The sequence below is a fragment of the Vulpes vulpes genome, chromosome 8, assembly GCF_048418805.1.
Source record: "Vulpes vulpes isolate BD-2025 chromosome 8, VulVul3, whole genome shotgun sequence".
NCBI classification, from domain to species: domain Eukaryota; kingdom Metazoa; phylum Chordata; class Mammalia; order Carnivora; family Canidae; genus Vulpes; species Vulpes vulpes.
The window spans coordinates 65,866,696-65,883,893 of NC_132787.1; positions in this window are offsets into that span (position 1 = coordinate 65,866,696).

Below are 17,198 nucleotides of genomic sequence, written 5' to 3' on the forward strand. Positions count from 1 at the left end.
CAGCAATTATCTGACAGGGTCAAGCACGCTGGCTCCTAGAGTCAGACTACAATTGGGCTATTGCTCCTGAGGAGGTTAACACACTTGCTGTACTAGGCATACTTTTTTCCTGACCTCTTTCAAATTGTCTGAGCCAATACTTGGGTATCTTCCAAGCTCCATTTTACTTAGACTTAATGATTTCCTTGCTTCCTTTCTTTCCTCATTTCTCCCTACTCTATAATCCAACTTTACACTATTCTTAAATGTTGAATCCTGATACTTAAAATTTTTCTTGTCTAGGTAAGTTAATACATGATTCTTCGAAACCTTTTTGTTGTTATTGTTACTGTTTTTTTGTTTTGTTTTGTTTCTGTCTCAAACACTCAGATGGCTAAAGACAGAAAACATGACTTTAGCATCCTTGGAAGAGCAAAGCCAAGATTAGCTGGGTTAAAGCTATCATGATCCCAAATTAACTACTAAAATATATAATGGAAAAATCTATTGTGAATTTGGAAAGCTCACTTCAGCCCAGACCAATGTTTGGTATTATAAAACACCATATCATTTCTCCATTAAATAGCATGAGTTAGAGCAAAAGCCAACATAACCTGTTGTCCCTACTGACTTGAAGTCTTGTAGATGTGATAGCTAGTCACCCGTAACAAATGTGTTCTGCTTCAAGGCAAGGCAGGAAATAACTACATAAAGCTATAGTGATAATAATTTGCAAGAAAAGTCAATAAAGTATTTAAAGTATAAAACGTTTTAGCAAGTTTATATTTAGGTTGATTTCAATGCTAATAGTATTCAACTTGAAATAGATTGGCCAGCAGGTATGTACATATATGGAAATGATAAAAAAAAAAATCATGTATGTAATACTACTTTTTCACAACTGACAAAAACTTGCCTAAGGGTCTATGTCATTAATGTATATCTTCTCTTGAACTCACTATTCACATAATTTTAGTTTTATATATTTTTTCATTAATAATTTAATAAATTATTTTATTGCTAATATCTATAAAATTATCATTAAATGTGGATGCTTGATGAATTATAAACTATTTCAAGGGGGTATGCAAATCTCCTCTATAGATTTTAATATGAAGATTACAGAAATGAGCTTTCACAATGAGGCAAGGAGGCTCTAAATTAAAATTAGACAGTTATCCAAAAGTAAGGCATAAAAATTGTCATTTGGAAAACCAAAACCAAAGCCTATATATAAACATTTTAAATTTTAAATAAAATTTTAATTAATTTATAATACATGTTCATAGTTAATTATGTTAAAGCTTAACCATTGCATAATAGAATGAGGTTTTTAATATTTAAGCAGATGCACAAGAAGAACATACCAATGTAATCTTTTAATAAATATTTAAAATTTTCTCACTGATACTGTTGGTGTTGATGATGATGATGATGATATTTGTGTTTGCTAATCAAAACCAATCTCTGGATTTAAATATGGATATATATTTTTTGTGTGAATTGCTAACTCTTTTTTGTGAAGTCTATTTTACATCATGAATTTTCTTTTACATTTACTTTGTTTTAGTACACAGCTAAAGCCACTTCACAGGAGATCATGTAAAAGCAAAGTACTATACAAATGAAAGTACTCTGTTAAAGCCACAATTCATCTTCTCTACAAACAAAAATAATATTTCCGTATACTGAAGCATGAAAAAATTGTCAAAAAGAAGAGAAATAAGCATGACTATTTTTTAAAATTCATTAAAAGAGTAGATGAGTTAACTTCCTGAGCCAGAACCTACTCTAATAATCTCTATAATTAGTTTATGTTTATCAGGTTGAGAAGAGAAACCTGCATTCTTACTGACATTGAAAAATATAGTTAATTAGCTAATTTCTTAATTGTAAAATTAACATCTTACCTGATGAAAATAATTCATTTCAAAGTAAAGTAATTCATTCAAGGACAAAAATTACCCATGGAAAAGCTCAGAGGAACAATTGATATATGGTATTATATTTCCATTTGCACATGCCTCCATGTATAAAAGCAATTTGTTTTTTTTTTAAGATTTTATTTATTTATCCATGAGAGACACAGAGAGAGAAGAGAGGCGAAGACATGTGCAGAAGAAGAGGCAGGCTCCCTGCAGGGAGCCCAATGTGGGACTCAATCCCAGGATCCCGGGATCACACCCTGACCTGAAGGCAGACACTTAACCACTGAGTCACTCAGGGGTCCCTATAAAAGGGATTCTTTTTTTTTTTTTAATTTTTACTTATTTATGATAATCACAGAGAGAGAGAGAGAGGCAGAGACACAGGCAGAGGGAGAAGCAGGCTCCATGCACCGGGAGCCCTATGTGGGATTCGATCCTGGGTCTCCAGGATCGCGCCCTGGGCCAAAGGCAGGCGCTAAACCGCTGCGCCACCCAGGGATCCCTATTAAAGCATTTCTTAAGGAAATATTGGTTCAAAGAAATCTATCAATATGAAGAGTTTGTAAACAGAACTACATTGTTGGTTTTTTTTGGGGGGGGGAGCTCAGCATATTTTTACTATCTTTTCTCTGCTTTTTTCAGTGGATTATTTTTATAAGGCTTTCTCATATATTTTTTATTCATAGCTGACAATAATCATGCCAACATACTACTTTTAAAAAATGCATTGTAAAATGTGCTCACAGCATATGATCACTCTATTTGACTTGCACCTAGTTAATCCTATCCTTTAGATTCAGTATTTCTAAGTCCCTCTCCTTCATCAGTCCCATAAATTCATAAAGAAGCTTTTCCAACTTAATCTGCAAGTACCTTTCCAGTCAGCATGCTTCTCTGCAAAGTTATCATCCCAACCCAAGTGCAAATCACTGCCATCTCTTGACTAGGTTACTCCAATAATTTTTTTAAATGCCTCATCTTTATATACTCTTCTCCACCTCTCCTCCCATCTTTCCTTCAAATTGCAGCCTAAACATTTACACAATGCAAATCTGATGTCATTCTTTTCTTTTATGTATATTACACTTAAAGGACTGCCAAGCATGGTGGCTATACTTGTTAAAAGATCAATTCTCATTTATCACATCCCTCTGAATTCAAACCTTAAAAATGCATGTCAGATTGACAGAACTAATTAATGTACAGGTATGAACCAGTGTTGCTAGAGAATCTGAGTGAGGATGAACATTTACTTGGCTCTTTCTAGGTAAGATGGACTCATATTGACAGAAATTTTAAAAATAGAAAGCAATTGTTCAAAATGAACTCAAGTCACGTCTTTCCTGGAGTCCACAACTTGGTTATCCCACACAGAATACCTCATTTTCTAATAATAAACCTCCAAACACCACCACTTCCACCAACATCAATGACATCTCTTCCAGAAAATTCTCTCACTGCCTTTGGAAAATGGAGCAGCTGGAGATCTCAACATTTACTGCATCCATCTCAAAGTCCTGAAGCATTTGAGTGTTGCTCACTCCTTTATAGGATGACTATATTCACTTGATATTTTTTTAATTTAAGAAGTAAATTGTAATTTTAGCTATGACCTATAATGCTTAAATAAAATTACAGGAAAATAAGAGGACAAAAATTTAAATGCATATTTATAATACACATTTATAATATAAGTATGAAATCATGTTTAATATGTATATGTATATAAATTACAGTGTATCTGTAGGTACACACATATAATTATTTAATCATTATACACATGATGGAAAAAGGAAAATCATGGAAGTAAATTCTTCAGTCCTCATTTCTGGAATTATTCATGGAGTCATTGGGCTTTATGATTTTCCTTCCTCTACTACCCATTTTATATTTTCTTCTCATTCATTCAGGGAATTCTTTCACTGGGATTCTTTATATAATGAAGACAGTCAAACCTTCTTAAGATATCTGAATACTTGGTGATGGTATTTTACTATAGATTTCCAATAACTTTTACTACTAGATATGATGTTAGGAGGTTTCATAACCTCCTTGGGGATTCACAGGATATCACTAATAGTAGTCCTTCTACCCTCTTGGTGAAAGAGTGATACTTTTTGCCTTTAATATGAGAATCGAATACCCTAGGCAGTACAGGGCTCCCCCTTGTCGCCTGTTCTAACAATTGCATGAGGAGACTAAAGTGACCAGAGAATGATTCAACTTCCAATTTAGTGGAAGTGATGTGATATTCATGGTAGAATCGGGATCTACTAACATTTTTTTTTTGTTTCATTTACATTAAAATGATTTTATTTTATTATTTTATTTTATTTTATTTTTCATTAACATGATTTTAGTTGATCTTTTTTTCTCTGGGTTTCCTATGTTCTACTACTCTCCATTCTCTGTAAAAATAAATATTTCAAATAAGAATAAAAATATTTAACACTTATTAGCACTGACTATGTGCTAGGGACTTTTCTAAGAATTAAATATGAACTAATGTTAGCCTTCAAATGATTATGTAATATATGTATTAATACTACTCTAATTTTAAAATGAGCAAACAGAAACATACAGAAGTTCCTTAACATAAATTAATAAATCCTAGTGACAGAGCTGATATTGGAATCCAGATAGAATCAAAATGCCATGCTTTCAATATAATCATAAAGATACCTCTGATTTGGGCTGTTCAGTGATGCTCAATCTCTTCCTGAATAATATCCAAGCACCTTAACATGTCTTACAAAAAGATGCTTCTCCAGTAATATATCTTGGTATCCTTTACATGCCACATTACAGACATACTGAAATATTTTTATTTAATGAAGGTTCTAAGAGTCTTGGTTGATCCTGAGTCTTTACATAGCTGCTTCTCTTTTCCTATGACAAATGCCTTTATATCTTAGCTTAAATGACTTACTTGAAGAGGTAACTCCCCTCAGATATATGATGTGAACTCTAAGTTATTAAACATCTGATGTATCTCCTACTGTAGAACTCAGAAGCTCTACTATAATTATGTTTGTCTCTCCATAAGGCTGTGTGGTTTGTGAATGTAGGTACCATATATATTATATTCCCACAAATTAGTAAAAGCCTTAGCATAAAATATAAAATCAATAGACATCAATTGAATAGATCAATGAACAAATGGGTGTATGGATAAATAGAAGAATCTATCAAATTTAGTTACTACTATATATAAAATACTATATATTCAATAAAAATACTTTATTATAATATATTCTATATTATATTTCTATTATAGTTTTGCAGATAGATGTACATATGTACTTATAAATGACATTTGTAAATGTGGCTTGTTTACCACTATAAATATGTCATAAGTTACAAAGTAAGCAAAACTCAAGGATGACATAATAAATATGAAATACTATCTCTAAATACTACTAATGTATGTTTTGGTATTTTGTTTTTTTATTTTATGAGCCATATATATATCATATATATGTATATGTATAACTGTGCTAGGTGTCATGATGCTTTGAAAGTACAAATCAGTTTTTTTGTTTTTTTTAGATTTGCCTGGGAAGTCATGATTTGATGAAAATACAAGATATAGAGTAGCATGAATTGCATCTAATAAGGGTTGCAGAAGATAAATGCAACCAAGAGCTGAAAGAAAGACCTGCAATGAACAGGGAAGCTTTCAGAGAGAGATGAATCCGGCTGGAACTGGGGAGTGAGAAGAATGTATTATATAATGTAGAAGTAGTAACACAAACAAGTATGGGAAACATGTAGTCTATCAAGGCTTGTAAATATTCTGCAGAAGATGGAATATTTTTAGACCAGAAAAGAACACAGGTACACATGACATAGAGTAGGCAGAAAAAGGAAGCGCAGTCTGTGTGGTGATGGTTTCATGGAGTAGCCACTCAAAAGCTTTCTGATTTTTCTCAGAAAAATCACTCGCAGAAAGAACACTGTGCATCCCCCAATAAACTGAACCAATCAAGTTATTCCACCATACATCATATTTGTCATTATTAATTAGTAATAGCCACAGAGTCAAGGGAGTCAGCTAAAATAATGTCTTTTTTTAAATAAATTGATCAGTACAAGAAGATTCATTGATACAATTTTTCAAAATCTTTATACTATTGCATTAAAATAAGTAGTTGAGTATTATGTCCATAAATAAATAAATTCTATAACACATCATTTAATCTAGTCAATTTTCATGTACATGAAAATGAATTGTCATTTCTAACAGGAAGATTCAAAGCATTTCTACACTAGAATCCCAACTTTGACCAATTGCATTGTTTAGTAAACTCTAGAGTTTTTCTTCTCATAGGCTTGTAAAATAGAATAATGACAAATTGTCTGGAGGCTTTTAATGAAAGCAATCTTTTTTTTGCATCCTATGCAAACATTGACCAGCTAATTATTTTTAAGCTCTCCTTTAGACTCTCCTTTTTCAAAACTGTTTAAATGAAACAAGTAGAAGAAGCTGAGACATCTGCTTAAGTGAAACTATTATTTTTCCTCTTAAGTAAATAATAAATGCTTCTTAAGAAACTTTAATAAGTTAAAGTTATCTACAATTATAGAATTAAAAAATATTTGTGATCATTTGGTCAATTACTAGGTTATTGGTAATAGGTAATTTTCCAGGTAAATTTTTACCTTTATCAAAAAAATATATTCTCAGATTTTATCATAATTCTTGTTAATATTCACTAAAAAGAATAATTTCAAATCAGATTCTTTGTTGGCTTTTTGTATGCATCTCAAAATCACATGATTTGAATCAAAACAAGTAAAAGAAACACTATGCAAAATATTCTTTGTATAGTAACTAATCGTGATTCTGCTTGCCACTCCGAACACTTAATACCCAAACAAAAATTGACTGGAGTTTGCTGGCCTTACTTTCCTGCCAAAAAGATTCCTGGGGCTGGATTCCTAAACCAAATTACAAATTAAACACACTCAGTGGCTTTTAATTCAAGATGGGGAACTAAGCTTATGTCTTGACTCATTTTGATGAACTCATTTAATATTCTGTAAAGAAATGCAAAGGGAAATCACTGAAAAGAGCAGTAAGCAGCAGTGGAGGTGAGCAATAATGGACAGTGCATTTCTAGGAAAGAAGAGTGGGATGAAAGGATGTCCATTAATGGCACAGGGCAGAGGAAGCTCCAAGCTGCAGCTGAGATGGAAACTCCTCCATAATATAGGAAGAAAGAGAAGCAAAGTACAAAGTTACAAAGTTTAGTGAGAGGTAGCAAACAAGTTATATAGATGGATGGGAAAACTCATTATCTTCACAAACATTTCCTTATTTTCATTTACAAAGTAAAAATATCCCATTCATTATCCCAAATTTTATCACCTTTGGAGTTTGACTATATGAGAACCATGTAAGGCTAACTATAACATTTTTTATTGAGAAAAATAATAATGGTGAATTTGCATTGGCTAATATTAAACCATTCCAAAGTTATAATATTTAAATCAGCTTGATACTGTCTCAGAAATAGATCAGATCAATATTGAAATAATATGAAACAAGAAACAATCTTAAGCACAGTAACATATGTTAAATATGTGATTGCATTGGCAGATTCAATCACAAAACTCTAAATTCATCTAAATAAGTCCAGATATGCTTAACATCTTTCTTAACTTCTATAGGCATTCTGACTTCACTTTGTTGACTTGATCTACCTGTTTCAGAAAAAGGTTTGTTGGGATGCCTGGGGGGCTCAGTAGTTGAGTGTAGACCTTTGGCTCAGGTCGTGTTCCTGGGATCCAGTCCTGCATCAAGCTTCCCGCAGAGAGCCTGCTTCTCCTTCCACCTATGTCTCTGTCTCTCTGTGCCTCTCATGAACAAATAAATAAAATCTTTTTTTTTAAAAAAAGAAAGGAATTTGTTAAATATGCCCACTGAAAGTATCCATTGTTCTTTTATATCGAATAGTTTTATCATTATACGTTAGGGTGCTTAGAGGTTTCTATAGTTAATCTGATCAGGTTCTATCTTCAATCTTATTAAAATACCGTTATAATTTTAGTTTGATATTATTCTGTGCAATTTTTTAATATTAACATCATAGATCCTGCTTTTCCCTAAAAAAATTTTGTTCACTGCTTTTATTAAAATTTCCTTAACTCTTTTTCTTCCTCCTGTTTATATATTTTAGGGGGAAAAACAGAAAATTCATTTAACTCAAACATTATGATTCTTCTATTTTTGGAATTCTTACTTAACTTTTGGTTTAAAATTTCCAACTAAATCATGTGCAATTATTTAGTATGTAGACATAATTATATGTTTTTGTACTTACTTGGATTTTCATGTTCTTTTGTTCATGTCTTCCCCTCTCTTATATTTAAGTTTTTTACTCAGAGAGGATATATGGTATATGTATTCCATGAATCTCCACTTGTCAAGACTATATTTATTTTGCCTAACTTTCTTTTTTTAAGATTTTATCTATTTGAGAAAAAGAGAGAGAGTATGAGAAGGGGAGAGATGAAACAGGGGGAGAAGCAGACTCATGATGAGGAGGGAGCCTGACGCCGGACTCAATCTCAGGGCCCCAGGATCATGACCTCAGCACATGGCAGATGTTCAACCGACTGAGCTACTCACGGTCCCAATTTTGCCTAACTTTTGACCAAAGTTTGCCCAACTATAGGATGCTAAGTAAAATATTTATTTTTGGAATTTGAAGGTAGTGATACACTGTCAGTATCATGTATCTCAAATAAGTAGCCTAAAACCAACCACAACCTAATTCCTTTGAAATATATTCACCTTTTGTCAAGTTGTAGGGCACTTAATACTTCTATTTATCTTTGAGTTCAATATTTATTTACACATATTAATAATGTGCTTGTCTCACATTAATGATAATTTTGAAAGACACTTTAGTCTCTATAATTTTTTCTTAAGTTTTGGCATATTTTCTTCAATTATGCTTCTGTGTCTGTGCACGTGTGTTTCCTCTTCTCTCTCCATTTGGATTTACTAATAGCTAATAAATGGATATGGATATTAAAAACATTGAGTCAATTGTTGGCTTCAAATTTTCTTTTGTAACTTTTATCTTTTTGTTGTATTGGACCATATTATGGGAGAACCCATAAGCTTTTTCACATGATTGACATGGTAACTATTTTTTTGTTCTTGTATTCGTCATCCCTATCCTAAATACAACTTCACATTTACCTAATGAGCTTGCTGTTTCAAAAAAAGTTCTCCCTTCTCTGTTTCTGTCTCACTATTGGTTCTTTTGTTTCAAAAACACAGAATCCTTTGTTTCTTCTTCCTAAGGCTAATATGTCAAAGCTGATTTTCTTTTCCTTTGAAAAATATTTTTCCTCTTGCTTTTTTGCCTTGAGGATAGTTCATTTTCAGTTAGCAGTCCCAATTCTATTGGTGATCATTAAAATGTTGTAATGCTTATTTCTTAAATATACATATACACATAGACATGTAACTGGGTTATGATTTTCCATGAGTAAAAATGAGTGTCACAGACTGCTGTTGCTAATTATGGAAGCCCTGGCTATCACAGCAAGTAAGGATGTGAAGTCAGGCCATTTTAAACCTGTGTGGAAAAAAAAAAAAAAAGCCTGCCTTCTTTTTTAAAGAAGCTCATGTCAATATTTAAAAGTTTTTGTGTATCTAACATAAAGACACTCAAACAAAAAAATGCACAAACCAAACAACATAGCTCTATGAATTACTACAATGTGAATGTTTATTAGTCATTGTGCAGGTTAAGAAAGAAAACCCACAAGTGCCTCTCAGCCTTTCTCTAAAACTCACTCCACTCTATCCAATCCAAAGTAATTACTATCTCGACATATTATATATATATATATATATATGAATTTATATTCATTTTAAAGAATATACCTTAATGATGGCCCACAAGAATAATAGCAGCGTCCAGGATGGGGAGCCCACAAAGGAATGGCATGTTTGGGTACTGCCTTGGACTCTGGACCTTGGCAGAGGTAGGAACGTGGCCCTGGGGTCCCCCTGAGAAGCCTGCAAAGCCTACCTGATTCATCACCCTCCTGGAAGGCCATACATTTGGGGTCACGCATGTGCAGTTCATGGCCTCACTCTGGCTTCCTGAGGTCCCACGCATGCAACGCGTTTGGGCCACAACACTTTCAAACACCTCCTAGGTCGTCTTGGGAGAGACACTTTCTGTACTAGGGTTCAAGTTGGGAAAGAGGGGGTTGAGGATTCCAGGAACATTGAGGATTGCATTACAGATGGTATGAACAGAGTTCCTTACTAAGGAATCCTGGAGGTAGGTCTATTGGCACCCAGGTGGTTTTTAATCTCCCATTTTTTAAAGGGCATCCCTAACCATCTAAACACCACCATTTGGGTTTCTTCTTTGAAATTAGTGTAAATGAAATCATGTAGTGTGCGTGACTGTATGTCTGCCATCTTTCACTGAATGTTTCCGATGTTCATGTTATTCCATGTTGCATTTAGTTTATTTACATTGCTGCATAATAATCCATTTTATGAGTATAGCACCATGTATTTATCCATTAATGCCACTGTTTATGGGCATTTAGTTTATTTCCAGTTTGGAGCAGTAATGAACTGTGCTGATATAAACACTACTGCATATGTCTCCAGGGAAAACTGTAATTTGCATCCATTCAGGAAGCTGGAAATCAGCTATAGGTTTTCATGTGTTTTTCTCTCATCTGTACATCCGACAGAGGAAGACTGTGATGTTTTATCGTGATTATACAAACAGAAAATTTCTTGGATTTTATCTGAGGTCAAAAGTCACAAGCTTAAAAGGAAGAGGCAATTTTCCCAAACTGTGTAATTAATTACCCTGCTGGTGGCTCTGTGGCCTTCCCTCACTCTCTGCTTCTTCTGAAGCAGATAAACTGAAATTGGCTATTATGTTGGGAAAACTCACTGTAATGTGTATGCTGTATGGGATTGCAGTTTTATCAGCTGTTAACTTAATGGCATTTCTTTTATGTCAAGAAATTTCTCAAATGTCCTTATTCTTCAATAGCATCCTTCCAAGTGCTTCAGTGATGCTTTGGGTTTATTTGTGTCTCAGTAATCATTTATTAAGCAATAGAAGAGGTAAATAAATTGACTCAGTTATTCTGAAGCAGAATTAAGGTATTTAGCAAGTGAGTGGAGAGGCAAGGGAAGGAAAGCAGTAACAGCAGCAGCCACAGCAATAGAAATCTTCTAGAGCTGCTAAATAAACTATATGCTCAGATTTATAGGGCTCTTTTTACCTCGGAGTTGAGGTAAAAATTAATGCTATCATAGGCCCAGCCAGAAATATCCAGAATGAGTTATATAGTTGAATAGGTCAGCATCTGTTCCATCCTCCTCCCAGTGTCCATCTGTACGATAGAGGCAAGCCAGCTAAAGAACCATTTTTTCTGGACAGTCTTACAGCTAGGATTTTAAATGTGATTTAAAGAGGAGGCATTGCTTTGTCTGCTTCTGATATTTCTTTTCTCCAGGATAGTTGAGGAATTCCAGAGTGACAAAAGTGCGACACAAATACCCTCCTTGAATCTAAATGGTGGTTCATCCACTTAACAATAGTAGCAGATTTCTGATGTCTAGATCACAGATAAAAATGTGCGGTCTGCAGCCAATATTTCTGGAAATAGCTTCCTTATTTCTCATCTTTGTAATTGTACGGAGGTAATACCATCTTTATTAGCCCAGATTGGCAATGTTAATCTAAAAGTTGTTCCCAGCAATTCCATTTAGAGTATTTCTCCAAATCTTTCAAAGATTGTGTAAACACTTATGTTCTGTATTAATCATTTCCTGACTTAAAAACACAAAAATTGTTTCTGCTTTGTCCAAGTTAATCCTGACTTAAAAAGTATTTGATGGATGCCTGGGTGGCTCAGCGGTTGAGCATGTGCCTTTGGCTCAGGGAGTGATCCTGGAGACCTGGGATCGTGTCCCACATCAGGCTCCCTGCATGAAGCCTGCTTCTCCTTCTGCCTGTGTCTCTGCCTCTCTCTCTCTGTCTCTCATGAATAAAAACATAAAATATTTTTTAAAAGTATTTGATACAAGAAATGGTTGCAGAAAAAAAAAAATCCTCAAGAATAAAATTCCAGGGGATCCCTGGGTGGCTCAGCGGTTTAGCGCCTGCCTTTGCCCCAGGGCACAATCTTGTAGTCCCAGGATCCGGTCCTGCCTTGGGCTCCCTGCATGGAGCCTGCTTCTATCACGAATAAATAAATAAATAAATCTTTAAAAAATAAATAAATAAAATAAAATTCCATGATTTGCTTTCTCATCTGATAGTTTGTAGGCAGTGAGGATTTTTCCAATAAGGACATAAGGTTACTATAAAATATAGGAAGAATACAGAGATTTAAGAATACATAAATGTGGAAATTAATTTAATTTATGTATTCATTTCATCAATAGTATGTGAAATCATATGCAACAGGTTACACACTGGAAGATACCATTTATATGAAATTTCCAGAAAAGGGAAGTATATATAGAAAATAGACCAGTGGTTGCCTGATGTTGGAGATAGTGGAAAGGATGATTACCATGAGGCATGAGGGAATTTTTTTGGATGATGGAAATGTTCTAAAGCTAGATTGTGGTTATTTTTGTACAATTCCATAAAATGACTGAAAACCATTTAGTTCAATACTTATAAGGGTGAATTTTATATTTATATTATCTTTTAAAGTTCTTTTTAGGGATGCCTGTATGGCTAAGCAGTTGAGCTTACTTTTGGCTCAGAGCGTGATCCCAGGGTCCTGCCATTGAGTTCCACATTGGGCTTCCTGCATGGGGCCTGCTTCTCCCTCGGCCTGTGTCTCTGCCTCTCTCTTCCTGTGTCTCTCATGAATAAATAAATAAAATCTTTAAAAAATAAAGTTGTTTTCAGAGCTATTTCTTTTAAAATACTCACAAGCAGGGTTCCCTGGATGGCTCAGTGGGTTGACGCCTGCCTTGGCCCAGTGCGTGATCCTGGAGTCCCAGGATCGAGTCCTACATTGGGCTCCCTGCATGGAGCCTGCTTCTCCCTCTGCCTGTGTCTCTGTCTCTGTCTCTCTCTCTCTCTGTGTCTCTCATGAATAAATAAATAAAATCTTAAAAAAATAAATAAATAAAATACTCATAATCTACAACCCTTTAAATGTCTAATAAAAATGGAATACACATAGCATAAACATTCAGAAAAGATATATGTTAGAATAATTATTTTATTTTAAAATCAAAGACTTTTTTTTCAACTTAAACTGAAAACACTGAATTCGGCAATTGTCTAGGGAAATAGTCTAACTTAATATACAGAAGTATACTTCTTGAAAGGGTGCCTGGCTGACTCAGTCGGTAAAGCATGCAGCTCTTGATCTTGGAGTCGTGAGTTCAAGCCCCACATTGGGCCCAGAGCTTACTTAAAAAAAAAAAAAAAGACTATTTAAAAGTATTTCTAGACTAAACCATTCCTTTTCAATGAATTTATTCTAAATAAATAATAAAAATGTGACAGATGGCTATAAAAGTGTTCATAGAACCTATGTTCACAGAAACAAAAATTGAAACCATGTTAGATGTGAACCTATATTTAAAGTCATATTGCTTCCAGGCACCTGGGTAGCTCAGTCTGTTAAGTATCTGACTCTTGATTTTGGCTCATGTCATGATCTCTGGTACCTGTGATGGAACCCCTTGTCTAAACCCCAGTAGGTTCTGGCTTATAGGGTGAAGTCAGCTTAAAGATTCTCTGCCCTCCTCCTCCTCTCTCACTCTCTCTCTCTTTCTCTGCTAAATTATATATATTTTTTAAATTGAAGTTACATTACTTCAATACAGTGGAGAACTATGAGACCTCTAAAATGTGATGGAATATGTCACATTCACTAGTATACATCGAAATGTAAAAATAGGCAGCAAATCAGAACAGTGTTATCCCATTGTGTGTGTGTGTGTGTGTGTGTGTACAGGTTTGTGTGACAAAACATTAACTGGGGCTTTATCTGATTGATGGCATTGAGTTTGTTTTTATTTTCTTCTTCTTGTGTTTGTTACAATGGACCTAGTATAGTAGGAAAGAAAAAAATACTCTAACCATATTAAAACTAAAAATCTACAAAGTACAAGAAACATGGATTAAAGAAAATGATAAGAATGAAATCCTGATCCTTATAAAGAATACTAGTAACAATGTCCATTGTCACAAAAATTGAAAAATATTTTTCTTTTGACCAATTTCTCACCCTGACTTTGTGTGTGTGTGCGTGTGTGTATGTGTTTTGAAATAAAAGCCTTTAATTTTGTTGGATTAACTTGGGCAAAGATAAGGGCTCCTTTTTCCTTTATCTGTCTCATTTGATCCTGCTATCCCTAGTACCTAGATTAATATTAGACTTTTCTTTCTCTTTGTTAATTATGTAATTAATGCTATCCACCAACTATTAAATATATAACCCATGACAATAATTAGAGAATAATTTTCTAAGGTCACAATAATGTATAAAATTGTCTAAAATACAATTCCTCCCCTCAGTGAGTTTACAGGTGAATAAAGAGTATAAGTTTATGTTACCCTAGCTACATTCTCATTTTAGTGCTTATTATCTGAATCATCTTCATTCACTTTGAGAAATTGCTAAGAACCTAATATTTGCAATAACTTAACTAAGTAATTTTAATATGCAAAAGTTACATTAGTCCTCAACCATCATTTATTTTTGTGTGGCTACACAAATGCATGCCAAATCTCTTTTCTAATACACTCTCTCATGATTGATAACAATAACTTAACTATAATTATTTGTGATTTTTTTAAATTGTTGATGACAGTATTGGCTTAAAATTCTTCAAGAGTTTTCATTGAATAATTTCTAAAGTCAAATGAATGTGAAAGTATCCTGGCATTGTCTGGGGAAAAAGGCAAAGTAGCAAGCAACAAATATGAAATGTATTTAAAAATTAATATTTAATTCTGTAATCAGCATATTATTTCCTTTATGTTCCACAGATGTGTTATTTCTTGTAATTATGTTTGTGACTTTCCACTGGTTGCATAAATGTACGTCAAATATTTCTTTGGATTTTCCTGACCCTAAAGAAACTTAGCTAAATTTAACTGGCATTTCTTGACCATCCCTCAGTTAGCAAATAAAGTTTAAAATAGGTAATATTTATGAACTCAAACTGTACTCTTATGAATCACTATTTTTAAAATCACTTATTTTTATGACTTTGCTTGATTGTAGATTTGAATCAGTTGAGATCTCTATTGACTCAAAAAGTGCTATTACAATTCACTTTAAATGAAAGTGTCACTCACAGTCTTGACAATTAACCCACTTAACCTGCTGTGTGAAAATGTTAACATCAGCCTTAACCTCATCTACTGAACTGTTTTTCATCATGTCAGACGTGCATTTCATTTCTGAACAAGCCATACTTTTATTCCTTTTGCATTAGAATTTCTAATTAATTACACAACATGGGGATACTGTAAGCACTTGAATGACAAAGCATCTGATGTGAGATGTATAAGACCTAGAACACAGAATGTAAAAATCAAGCCATGTAGCATATAATTCTATCCTTTGGTTTAAAAAGCTGCAGTGGTTCCTGACAACTAATGCAAAAGTCACTGGATTCATTATATAACAGTGAGATTTCTGCTATCTTATCTTTCTTTAAAACCAAATTTCATTTCCTCTTCTTCTGGAAAGGCTTCCTGCACATTTAAGAGATGTTATGTTATTATAATTTTTATCCTTTCTCCATAGGGGAAAAAAATTTCCTTTCCTTCCAAATGCCCATCATGCTAATTTTATGTCTTTTTTATTATACTAAAATTTTAAAATCTTGGTCATTATAATTGCTTTTGGTCTTATCTTCTCTGTGAATATTCTATGAGATGTAACAATATTATTCCTGATAGCCCACATATTAAGAATCACAATGCTTTGCACATGGTTAGTAGTCAAGCCACATATTTAAAGAAAAGAATGGAAAAATGCATGTTGAATAATCTTGTACTATTCTTATTGTAGCATTTATTCTTTGTAGTGTTAATAAAACGTCCATGAGTATTAAAGTATGATCTCAACTTTTTTATAAAGAAAGAGAACTAATAATATATTATTCCTTTTGTGTTTAATACTACCTTTAATTGTTTATTTTTTTCTCATACAGAAAATCATAATCATGCCAATTGGTTTTTTGCCACTGTATGTCCTTTGGGAATCACACGGGGAATCAATTCATTAAAATGACTAATTATGTCATTAAATGGTGAATTATGTCAGAATAATCTAAAAGTTCATGGAAGGAAGATTAAGAACTAAGAAAGAAATGATGCTATATAGGAGCACACATGGTATTTGAGAGAAGAGGTCTGGATTTGAGATCTACCAGAGATATTAAGTGTATGACCCTATAAGAATTAGAAAATTATATAACTGTAAAATAAGAATAAATCTTGAACTATATACCTTTTGTATAACTTATATGAAATTGTGGAAGCTTGTGACTATATAAATATACTTCTAGTGATTTGGTACTTCTATTCAAGTAATGAGGTTTTCCCTGTGGCAGTTATTTATAATGATAAACCCTTTTTAAATGCTTAAATCAATTATTGTCGTGTAACCTGTGCAAATCAGGGGAAAATATCCCTAGATATGTCACTTATAAAAAATATTGAACATAGTAATAACTAAATTTTAATATTTACTAAGTACTATTGTTACTTTTATTTTCTATTCAATTATGTATTTTGTCAACTTCTGGAAGTCTTACGTTTAAGAAAACTACATTTGTGAAAACCTAAACTGACATTTATTCAGCACATTAAGCATCACCTTGATTTATTTTTCCTTATTTTTCTATTGGCAAACATAATTAAGTTCAAAAGAGATGAACTCCAACAAAAAAAGGAGCATGTTTTTTTTTCCTCTTAGAGATTACAATGCCATTTCCTTTACAGAAATATTGATAGATCGAGTTTTTATTCATATTAAAATGGAAGGCTGAATTAACTTATAATCCTTTGCAGTAACTGTATTATTTTTTATTAATCAGTGAACAAATACCATTTTCTATGCTCAGCACAAAAACATATGTAAACATATTAAAATTATAATGATGCCTTACACAAAACTTTCAAGGAATTCTAAACTTGAATTTGAGATTTATTTTAAAAATAAACTTTTATTGGATCTATCCTATAAATTATTTATTGGAAAATAAAGTAAAAAGTGAAAAATAATCATCTACAT